Genomic DNA, 10,314 nt, shown 5'->3' on the forward strand with positions numbered 1-10,314 from the left:
CCAGTGCCGGTATGTCGGGCTGCGATGGGTCAGGCCCGTTGAGAACTCTAGTTTGTGTTTTTGGATGTGTTCAGGGCACAGAACCAGGCTATCCTCAGATCGGATCGGCCGATATTTTGCATTTTATCCAATTTGTGTGATCAGCGTTATGTCTTAATTTACCGATCCGATCAATGACGTCATTGTCGTGTTGAAACTTTTTGCAGATGCTCCCGTTGCATAGATTGCAGATGGCTTGTGTTTTATCTGTCTCATTTACTCCGAAGAAGTTCCACAGCACCGACATGTGTGTTTGCTAACTTAGTGATGATGTTGCTAGCTAATGATTCATACGGTGGCCCAGAGGTGTCAGGCCAAATACAAAAGCCACAACACGAATACAAAAGCCACAACACGAATACAAAAGCCACAACACAAATACAAAAGCCACAACACGAATACAAAAGCCACAACACGAATACAAATGCCACAACACAAATACAAAAGCCACAACACAAATACAAAAGCCACAACACGAATGCAAATGCCACAACACAAATACAAAAAGGATCGTGGACATTGTTTTTATATATATATATAAAAAAAGGGGTAAATAAAAAAAAAAAAAAAAAAAAAGTAATCTCCATTCTAAATTTCCGCTCTTAATTTGGCAACGGCTGGTCATTTCCACACTGGTTTTACACAGCTAACTGTTTGATCATATTGTATTAATCACTCTGTAATCATTGCACTGTATTATTGAGTACATTTAAACTGCCATGGAGTTTACTCCAGTTTCCAGTATTGGGAGGGGTAGAGGCTGGACATACGCAGATATCTCAGGCAGAGGGCAGGTAGGGCAGCCCAGCTTCGGTAGTTATCCAGGTATGGATGAAGTCCCGTCTGTAGAGAAGCCAGAGCCCCTTACGCCCATAGTGAAGCCCAAGTCTAGTCTGAGTATGGATAATGTCACACCCATAGTGAAGCCCCAGTCTTCCACTCCCATCACCACTGATAGTGACACCCTAGGGCAGATACGTGACCTGCTAGGAGAGCTAGGGACCCAGATTGGTGACTCTGTTGTTAATCGCCTCTTAGCCAACCAGACAACTGCCCCTACAAGAGGCTTCCCACCTCCTAGTTTTCCCCAACTGCTAGATCCCTCACCATTCGCACCTGACATGTCCCGACTGAGTGTTGTGGTGAAAACAGATGCTAAGGAACCAGCGGTGTTTAGAGGAGACAGCACAGACAAATACACCGTCCAAGAATGGATAGATGTGATGAACACATATCTGCGCAAAAAGGGCTGCTCTGCTGGGGAGCAGGCGGATGAAATCCTCAGTCACCTGTTGGGACGAGCAAAGAACATCGTCAAGGTAGGGCTGAAGAGTAATTCTGACAAGGCAGCACACCCTGAAGTAATATATGACATCCTCAGAAGATACTTTAGTGACTGCCCCATGTCCAGCTTACCACTGGCTGATTTCTACGCCACTCACCCAAATGTGGATGAGAGTCCGGTAGACTACTGGGTCGGACTTAATACAGCAGCTGAACACGCTGACAGACACCTGCGAAAGAGTGGAGGGAAGATGGAGAATATGTCCGTGGAAGTTGCCATGATGTTCATTCGGAACTGCCCCAACTCTAACCTCTCCAGTGTGTTCAGGTACAAGCCCATTAGCAAATGGACATCTATGGAAGTCCAAGAGGCCATCGATGAGCACCAGAGGGAACATCGGACAAGAAAGAGGCCCTCTACAGTGGAGAGATTTGTGGTGGCAACGGCGGCAACAGCTACTTGCAGCCCTGTGGCAGAGGGGTTAACTGCAATGAGAGCCAGTGTTCAAGAACCCACTGCACAGGCTAAAAAGAGTGCAGTCACCACTCCAGAAGCGGGGGCATTAGAAAGAGTGCTGAGCATGCTGGAAAGCCTCCTGGCCAGGACAGCCTCACCAATCCAACAGCCGACCCAGTGGTCACGCCCCTCACCCTGCCGTGTGTGTGGCGAGAAGACTCATATGACACGTGAACACTGCATGAAGGAGAGAAGGTGCTTTGGATGCTTGGAACTCGGTCACCAGAAAAGAGACTGTACAAGAGCCACGCCACACCAAACCCAGCCAGAGAGCCGCACGCCCGACCAGGGAAACTGAGTCACTCACACTCCGGAGGGCAAAGTGTGAGTGCACCATTTCAGACCCTCGAACTAGAAGAAGACTTATGCTCCCTGTATGAAGAAAGCTGCAAGTCTGTTCAGCACGACAGTATCGTCATTTGCCAAAACATACACAGGCTTGAGAAGGCAGATGATTTATTCTATACTGACGTGCTGGTGAATGACAAAATCGGATTGCAGGCTCTGCTTGATAGTGGCTCTATGGCTTGCACAATGAGTGAAGGTGCTGAAGAGGAACTCCATAAAGCAGGACTGCTTTCAGAGAGCACTCAATCCAATGAGGCTATCGTTCTGGTGGGCCGTGGCAGCGTGAAAGTGCGGCCCAAGTGCATTTATCAATTAAAGTTGAGCGTCTATGGACAGGAAATGAGCGTGCCCACACTGGTTGTACCAGGCCAATGTGACCAGATGATAGTAGGCAGCAATGTGATCAAACACCTGCTACGTCAGTTCAAGAAAAACCCCAGCTATTGGCGTGTGATGAGCAAAGCGGACTCTTCTGGTGAGTCAGGCATTGAACAGTTCTTAAGTATGCTCTCAGGTATAACAAGATGGAAGGGCGACGTGATTCCAGACACCATCGGAACTGTGAGCTCGCTAATGCTGTGACACTTACGCCCAGACATGAGCACATAGTGTGGGGCAAGCTTCCTGTTGTTGCTCCTGTCTCTCAGGGAAGTGCCATAATAGTGGAGCCGTCAAAGTCCCAGTCACACAAGAGAAACATCATCGTAGGGAGAACCGTGGCCTCAATGAGTGGTGACAGGTGGGTGCCAGTAAAAATTGTGAACACAAGTGACAAGCCTGTAACACTGAGAAGGAACACAACGCTGGCTGATGTTTTGCCATGTGTGGCTCTAGAAGATTTTGAGCTCAACATGGACCACGCCCATGACACGGAGTTGAGGGCACAAAACCAAAGCACGCAGAAGGGCACAGATCATGCCTGTAGCACCCCTGTAGCTCCTACCCTCCAGGACAAACTTAACAGTCTCGGACTGGATAAAATCGATATCAACTCGTGTGAAGTATCTCCCTTCTGGAAGAGTCAGCTGGTGGAGCTCATACAGAAGTATGAGGACGTGTTTTCCAAGGACAAACTGGATTGTGGCCACGCCAAGGACTTCGTCCACAGAATCCACCTAACAGATGACCGCCCATTCCGACTACCATACTGCCGTGTTCCACCAGGCCAGTACCAGAAGTTAAGAAAAGCTCTCTCTGAAATGGAAGAGAAGGACATAATACGCAAATCATCCAGTGAGTGGGCCTCTCCTCTGGTACTCGTATGGAAAAAGGAATGGAGATTTGCGTATCTGTGTGGACTACCGGTGGCTTAATGCCCGCACGGTGAAAGACGCCCATCCAGTACCCCACCAAGCTGACTGCTTGGCCGCACTAGGGGGAAATGCGGTATTCAGTGCCATGGACTTGACATCGGGGTTCTATAACGTCCCCATGCACGAACAGGACAAAAAGTTTACGGCCTTCACCACACCGGTAGGCCTCCACGAGTTCAATCGATTACCACAAGGCCTATGCAACAGTCCAGTGAGCTTTATGCGCCTCATGATGAACATCTTCGGAGACCAAAACTTCTTGACGCTATTGTGCTACCTCGACGATGTGCTAGTCTTCGCCCCAAATGAAGATGAAGCCATCAAAAGGCTTGAGATGGTCTTTGATCGGCTGAGAGAGCACGGGCTGAAGTTGGCCCCAAAGAAGTGTCACTTCCTTCGGCGGAGTGTCAAGTTCTTGGGTCACATTATTGACGAGAATGGGGTCGCCACCGACCCAGAGAAAGTGCAGGCCATTACTGCTATGAGTGAAGTGGACCTGATGATGGAGGACGGGGTTACGCCCTCAGCAAAAAAAATCAAGTCCTTCCTTCGTATGGTGATGTACTACCAGAGGTTCATACAAAACTGCTCCAGCATGGCAAAGCCTCTATTCGCCCTGACGGCTGCTGCGACAGGCAGAGCCAACGCAAGACGTGCTATGCACTTCAAGAGACTCAGCCCAAGAGATTGGACTCAAGAACAGAGTAATGCGTTTAACCAGCTGAAAGCTGCTCTGCTGGGTTCTGTAGTGCTAGCACATCCTGACTTCAGTCGCCCATTCATCCTCTCAACAGACGCTCATTGGATGGATTGGGCGCCGTACTCTCTCAAGTCCCTGAGGGAGGGAGCAAGGCACGTCCTATTGCTTTTGCGAGCAAGTCCCTGACTCGTGCACAGGCCAAGTACCCAGCCCACCGTCTGGAGTTTCTCGCCCTCAAATGGGCCTTTTGCGACAAGTTCAGCCACTGGCTGAAGGGGCATTCTTTTACTGTCTGGACAGATAATAACCCGCTCACGTATATCCTCACAAAGCCCAAGCTGGACGCTTGTGAGCAGCGGTGGGTGGCGAAGTTGGCGCCATACAACTTTAATATCCAGTATATCCCAGGCAGCAAGAATGTCATTGCTGATGCTCTGAGCAGACAACCATTCATACAGACACGTGTCAGTGAGAGAATCGTGGCAGAGCCATATGATGTCTTGCTGGAAGAGGCACAACACGTCAGAGACGATTCCATACAGAATGTCTTCCGGCTGAGTACAAACTGTCAAGAGGTGAAACAGTGTGAGCCTGAGGTGGGATGTCAGTCTATGAGCAGTGAAGAAGTGACAGCAGTCTTGGACGGCCAAATGGAATGGGAGGAGGGGTCGAAGGGGAGAGTCATCTTCTGGTTAGCCCATGACGTGCAAAAGCTCACCCCACCAGGCCAAAGTGCGTTACCTGTATTCTCTCTCAAAGAGCTCCAGGACAAGCAACAGGAAGACGCTGTGCTAATGAGAGTCATGCACTATGTAACACGTGGCAGGAGGCCAACTCGAAGGGAGCGAGTCAATGAGCCTCTCAGAGTTCAGAAAACACTAAAGCAGTGGGACAAGCTGAAGATGTTGGATGGCATCCTGTACAGAGTGCTTAAAGACTCACTGACTGGGAAAAGGCGCTACCAGTATGTTGTTGCTGCTGCATTGGTCAAGCAGGCTCTGCAAGGCATCCACGATGAAGCTGGACACCAAGGACAGTCCAGAACCCTGTCCTTGGCGAAACAGAGGTTCTTTTGGGTTGGTATGGAACGAGATGTCCGGGAGTATGTCAGGTGCTGCAAGCGCTGTGTGGTGAGCAAGACACCGGAACCAGAAGGCAGAGCTCCTCTCCAAAGCGTCAAGACAACAAGCCCGCTTGAAATAGTTTGTATCGACTTTTGGTCGGCTGAGGTCCCAGCAGGGAAGAATGTGGATGTTCTGGTCATCACCGACCATTTCACTAAGATGGCTCATGCCTTCCCGTGTCACGATCAGTCAGCTAAGCAAGTTGCTCGCCAGCTCTGGGACAGATACTTCTGTGTCTATGGATTCCCGGAGAGAATCCACTCAGACCAAGGAGCTAACTTCGAGAGCCAGCTGATCCAAGAGTTGTTGCTGATCGCTGGAGTGAAGAAATCAAGGACGACCGCATATCACCCCATGGGGAATGGCATTGTCGAACGCTTCAACCGGACACTGGGAAGCATGATCAGAGCATTACCTCCAAGATCAAAGCAGAAATGGCCCCAGATGTTGCAGACATTGACCTTCGCCTACAACTGCACGGCCCACGAGTCGACAGGCTATGCCCGTTCTACTTAATGTATGGAAGGATCCCTAGACTCCCAGTCGAAGTGATGTTCCACGACGTGGAGAGGGATTGTGATGTCATTGATTATGACAAATACGTCCTAAAGTTGAGGGAGAACTTGAGGGAGGCATTATCATCTGCCCAAGTCAATGCTGTCGCCAGCCAGCAACACCAGGCTGAGGTATATAACAGGAGGGTCAAAGGTCATGACATTGAGGAGGGAGATCAAGTGCTGCTGGCTAATAAAGGTGAAAGAGGGAGTAAGAAGCTGGTGGACAAATGGGAGTCTACTCCATATGTAGTAGTTGCAAGGGACCCAAAGTGTCACACCTACCGTGTCAAGAACACCACCAGTGGGCATGAAAAGGTAGTGCATCGCAACCTCCTCTTGTATGCAAACTTCTTGCCACTTGAACTGGAAGATGAGGATGAACCATCATTTGCCGAGTCAGCTGAGCTAAGCTGGGATGAGACGCGAAGCAAGATGTCGGAGGTGTTGACAAGGGATATCACAGGAGACCGGACAGCCGATTGGGTCTTGGACAGTCCTGCCCCCAGCCTCCCCTCAGAGCGTCTCAATGCTGATGAAGGAACCGAAGATGTTGATTTGGATGACAGTGTGAGCCAGAGGGCAATGAGTGTGTCCAGTGTGATTGGTGGGATGCCCAGTGACAACAGCCCCCTTGACACAGCGAGCAGTGCTATGTCTAGGATAAGAACGAGGGTGGGCAGGCTAGTGAAACCTGTTGATAGGTTAATACAGAATATGACACAGAAGAAAATATATTCAGCCTGATCTTGTTAGGTCCCCATCTATGAGGTTAACTCCCCTGTAAGACACCAAGTACGTAAGGACGCTTGTATTACAAGAGTAGTGGTAGTTATTGCACTCCTTATGTTTGGGAAGAAAAGAAGGTACATGTGATGTTACCTTAGTTAAAGTGTATGAGGTGGTGTATAAGGCACCCCTTTTTGCGGGTGTATTCATAAGGGTTGCGCAGCCCTGGGAGTCATTTTCTCAGTTAAGTGAGTAACTCTTTAGTTGCAGAGGTTTAATGTATGGGAGTACACTGCTGAATATTTTGGTGAAGTTCAGGGGGGAGTATGTAGCCAAGTCAAAATTTCTTATTGTGTTTTGTTTATTTATTTTTCCCTAAGATTTTTCTCTTGTGTTGTGAACTTCCCCAAAATGATTTTTTCCTCCTAAAATAAGAAAAAAGAAAGGTTCCCACAGTGGTTTTCTATTGTATCCCCTTTGTTCCCCTGGGGTGTTGTTTTGGCGTTGCACCACCTAGTGTCATAGAGCTGTGTGTGCTCGGAGCTGAGCGGTGGAGAGTTGCAGTGTGGCTCTGTGTGTGTGACGCCTGTTTTTTTTTTCATTCTGAAGATTAAACTCCCATAGATGCTCAACCCCAGTGTGCGTCTCACTTGCTAACTACATAACAAAACGCAGAAAAGCAGCGGCTACACTAAGTTATGAAAATATGTGTCTGTTACTTGATTACAGCGGTCTGTTGTACTTTATTATGAACCACAGTAGCACAATCACATTCATGTGTCCTTCATTTCCATAACTCTGCCTAATATTTATATATATATATATATATATATATATATATATATTTTTTTATTTATATTTTTTTAATAAGGTAACGCTGAGTGGCCTTGATGCCTGTCAGTCATGATGAGTCGCATCTCGTCACCTCTCTGCTGTGTCTGCAGCTGAGCACTGTGACGTATGTCTCTCTCCCCGGCCGGGAGAGTTATCATACCGTGAAATATCAAATAATAGTCGGGGCGTTTGTTTGTTTCAATCACCTAACAGACCAGGCGTTTATTTGGGACAGACGTTTAATTCCTTCCTCTCAAAAATCCGGGTTGAAAATGTCACAAACTTCGCCACCTTCTCGGTGAATTATCTGGCATCATTCTGCAAGTGAAGTTGTTGCGGCGGAGGAAACTCCTCATCTCTGCTGTCACTCATGGTGGCGTACATTTGTACAGCTGTGATTGTGCTACTGTGGTTCATAATAAAGTACAACAGACCGCTGTAATCAAGTAACAGACACATATTTTCATAACTTAGCAAGTGGTCCAACTTCCTCTCCGATTTTCTCCAAGCACTCTCCTTTATTGTCCGGTCTCTGTATGTGTGTACAACGGTATGGTGGTACAGAGCTCGGGGAGCAGACCGGCGCTGCAGCCCCGGCTCGGAGCGACACAACAAGCGAGAACAGCTAGCTGCTCTATTGTTGTGCTAACTGGGGCTAATACTCCGTGCTCGGCGCCCCGAAGCTCGTTAGCTCCGTACTATACTGCCACACTACGCATACAGAGACCGGAGCTCGGGAGCTCCGGGACAGAAACAGATACACATAGACTTGGACAAAACAGGAGAGAGCCTGGAGGAAAGTCAGCGACGAAGTAGGACTCTGTGTTGCCCAGAGACAGCCGGCACACGGGTCCTAAAATGGCTGCAACAATCCGCCGCATTGTCAACATCCGTTGCCGTTCACTTCCGTTTTGGGTCACTTCCGTTGTGGGTCACTTCCGCTGTGGGTCACTTCCGTTGTGATTTTGTATTTGTGTTGTGGCTTTTGTATTCGTGTTGTGGCATTTGTATTCGTGTTGTGGCTGTTGTATTCGTGTTGTGGCTTTTGTATTCGTGTTGTGGCTTTTGTATTCGTGTTGTGGCTTTTGTATTTGGCCTGACACCTCTGGGCCACCGTAGATTCAAGATTCAAAAAACTTTATTGTCCGTCACATAGTGACAGGGCTCAAAACATAAACACCACAAAAACATAAAGACAGAAATCCTGATTGTGTAAAACCTACACAGAACATTGAAGGTAGCCTATCAGCAATGTTACACCATACCTGCGTAAATGCTTAATCTGTCATACTGGCTGATCAGAAAAACGCACAAATTTCCTTGTTGCAAAGAAAAGAGAGTCTGTGTTCAAAGTTAGAAAGATATTATTAGAATATATAGGTTACACATCCTGTTTTCCTGTTCTGTTTCTACATTAATATTTAGCCATTTTACCAGCTCAAGAAAAATACATTAAAGTAAGTAATTCATTTACAGTGTGTGTGTGTGTGTGTGTGTCGCTTTTGTTATTTTTGTGAATTCTTTGCAAAATTGCCATAACGTTTATCTTTGTTGCTGTTATTGTTATTATTAGCTTACAAGGCCAGTGTCAGTCATGGAGTTGATGCAGAGGGACAGGATAATGCCAGTCATAGGAGTGAGGAGGAGGAAGAGACAGATGAGGAGGGACAGGAGAAGGAGGAGGAGGAGATGGAAGAGGAGAAGGAGGAGGAAGAGGAGGAGGAGGAGGAAAGTGGAACCACCTAAAAAACAGTGCCAGGTACAGGTGCAGTGTGCAGGACTGGGTTGGCAATAGGTCTTTGCATAGAATTAAGATGTCATGTTGATGTTCCAATTCCAGTCACATAGAAACAATAAGCCCATCCACTCCTGTAGTTATAATAGTGCAAAAAAAGTATTCATGTTCAAATTACGGTTCCACTTGCATCCGTCATGCGATCGGATAAAAGGCCTCTCCAAACCAAGCTCCCGGGCTGAATTTCAACCCCAGTCCGCCCCTGCTCCCATCAAACAACAAATGTTGTTCTGACCTCGGACAATGATGAAGCTCTCTGTTTACTCCCTAAAACACAATGAAATGTGAAACAAACAAAAGAGTTCTAATACAGCAAAACAATATAATCATCATAAGGATAATAATCATAAACATAGCTCTTTATTCCAACGTTTAACTAGACTTTACACGGATCACAACCTGATCTAAATCTGTTCATCTTAGTCCATTTATGTACATGAAGTAAAACGAGCCTATAACATCTCCACAGTCACAATAAGATATAAGATATAAGTCAACCTCTGAAGGTCTAATGGTGGAAAGTAAAAGGCATTAAGTTGAGCATTACCAACGTATTTTAACTGATATTTTGAGGTTTTAAGGTCCCTTGGAGTTTAACATATCTGGCATTTGATGCTCAAATGACCAAAAACTGAGTACAGACCCAATACTTACATTTAAATGAGAGATCTGCGCCACTTGAGGTCGCCATTATTTATTTATCTATTTATTCTCTTTAGGCGCGCAATGAATCTTGGGCAATTTGTAGCCGCGAAGGATAGTAGCGGTGTGTCCTCCAGGAACAGGCAAAAGAAGGAGGCATTTGTGGGGAGCATTTGGAGCACACTTTGAATTTGGAGAGGCTTCGCGCGGCTTAGTGACGTAATTGCATTTCAAATACGCACTCCGAAGGATGGTGCCCCTGAATTTGGACACAGCCATAGTTTTTGTTTTGAGTATCTCGTCTTGTCGTGTACCTCCAGGCCTGAATCACAGCCTTGCCACAGTCCTTGTAAAGTATTGCCTTGCTTGAATTTCTGTTTTCTTTGTATTCCTCTGATGAAGAGTGATTTTGATTTGCTAAAGTTTTTGGTCAGC

The 10,314-nt window shown here is 47.0% G+C and overlaps 1 long non-coding RNA gene across 1 annotated transcript; it reads right to left on the minus strand.

Moving 5' to 3' along the window:
• Positions 1-662: 662 nt before the first annotated feature.
• LOC115597354 (uncharacterized) lies at positions 663-7,317 on the minus strand. The gene is made up of 2 exons (XR_003987074.1): positions 6,721-7,317; positions 663-6,643 (listed from the first exon to the last, which is right to left on the minus strand). It is a non-coding gene; the product is annotated as an uncharacterized LOC115597354 (long non-coding RNA).
• Between the last annotated feature and the right edge of the window lie 2,997 nt (positions 7,318-10,314).

Source organism: Sparus aurata, chromosome 16 (assembly GCF_900880675.1).
Source record: "Sparus aurata chromosome 16, fSpaAur1.1, whole genome shotgun sequence".
Taxonomy (NCBI): Eukaryota; Metazoa; Chordata; class Actinopteri; order Spariformes; family Sparidae; genus Sparus; species Sparus aurata.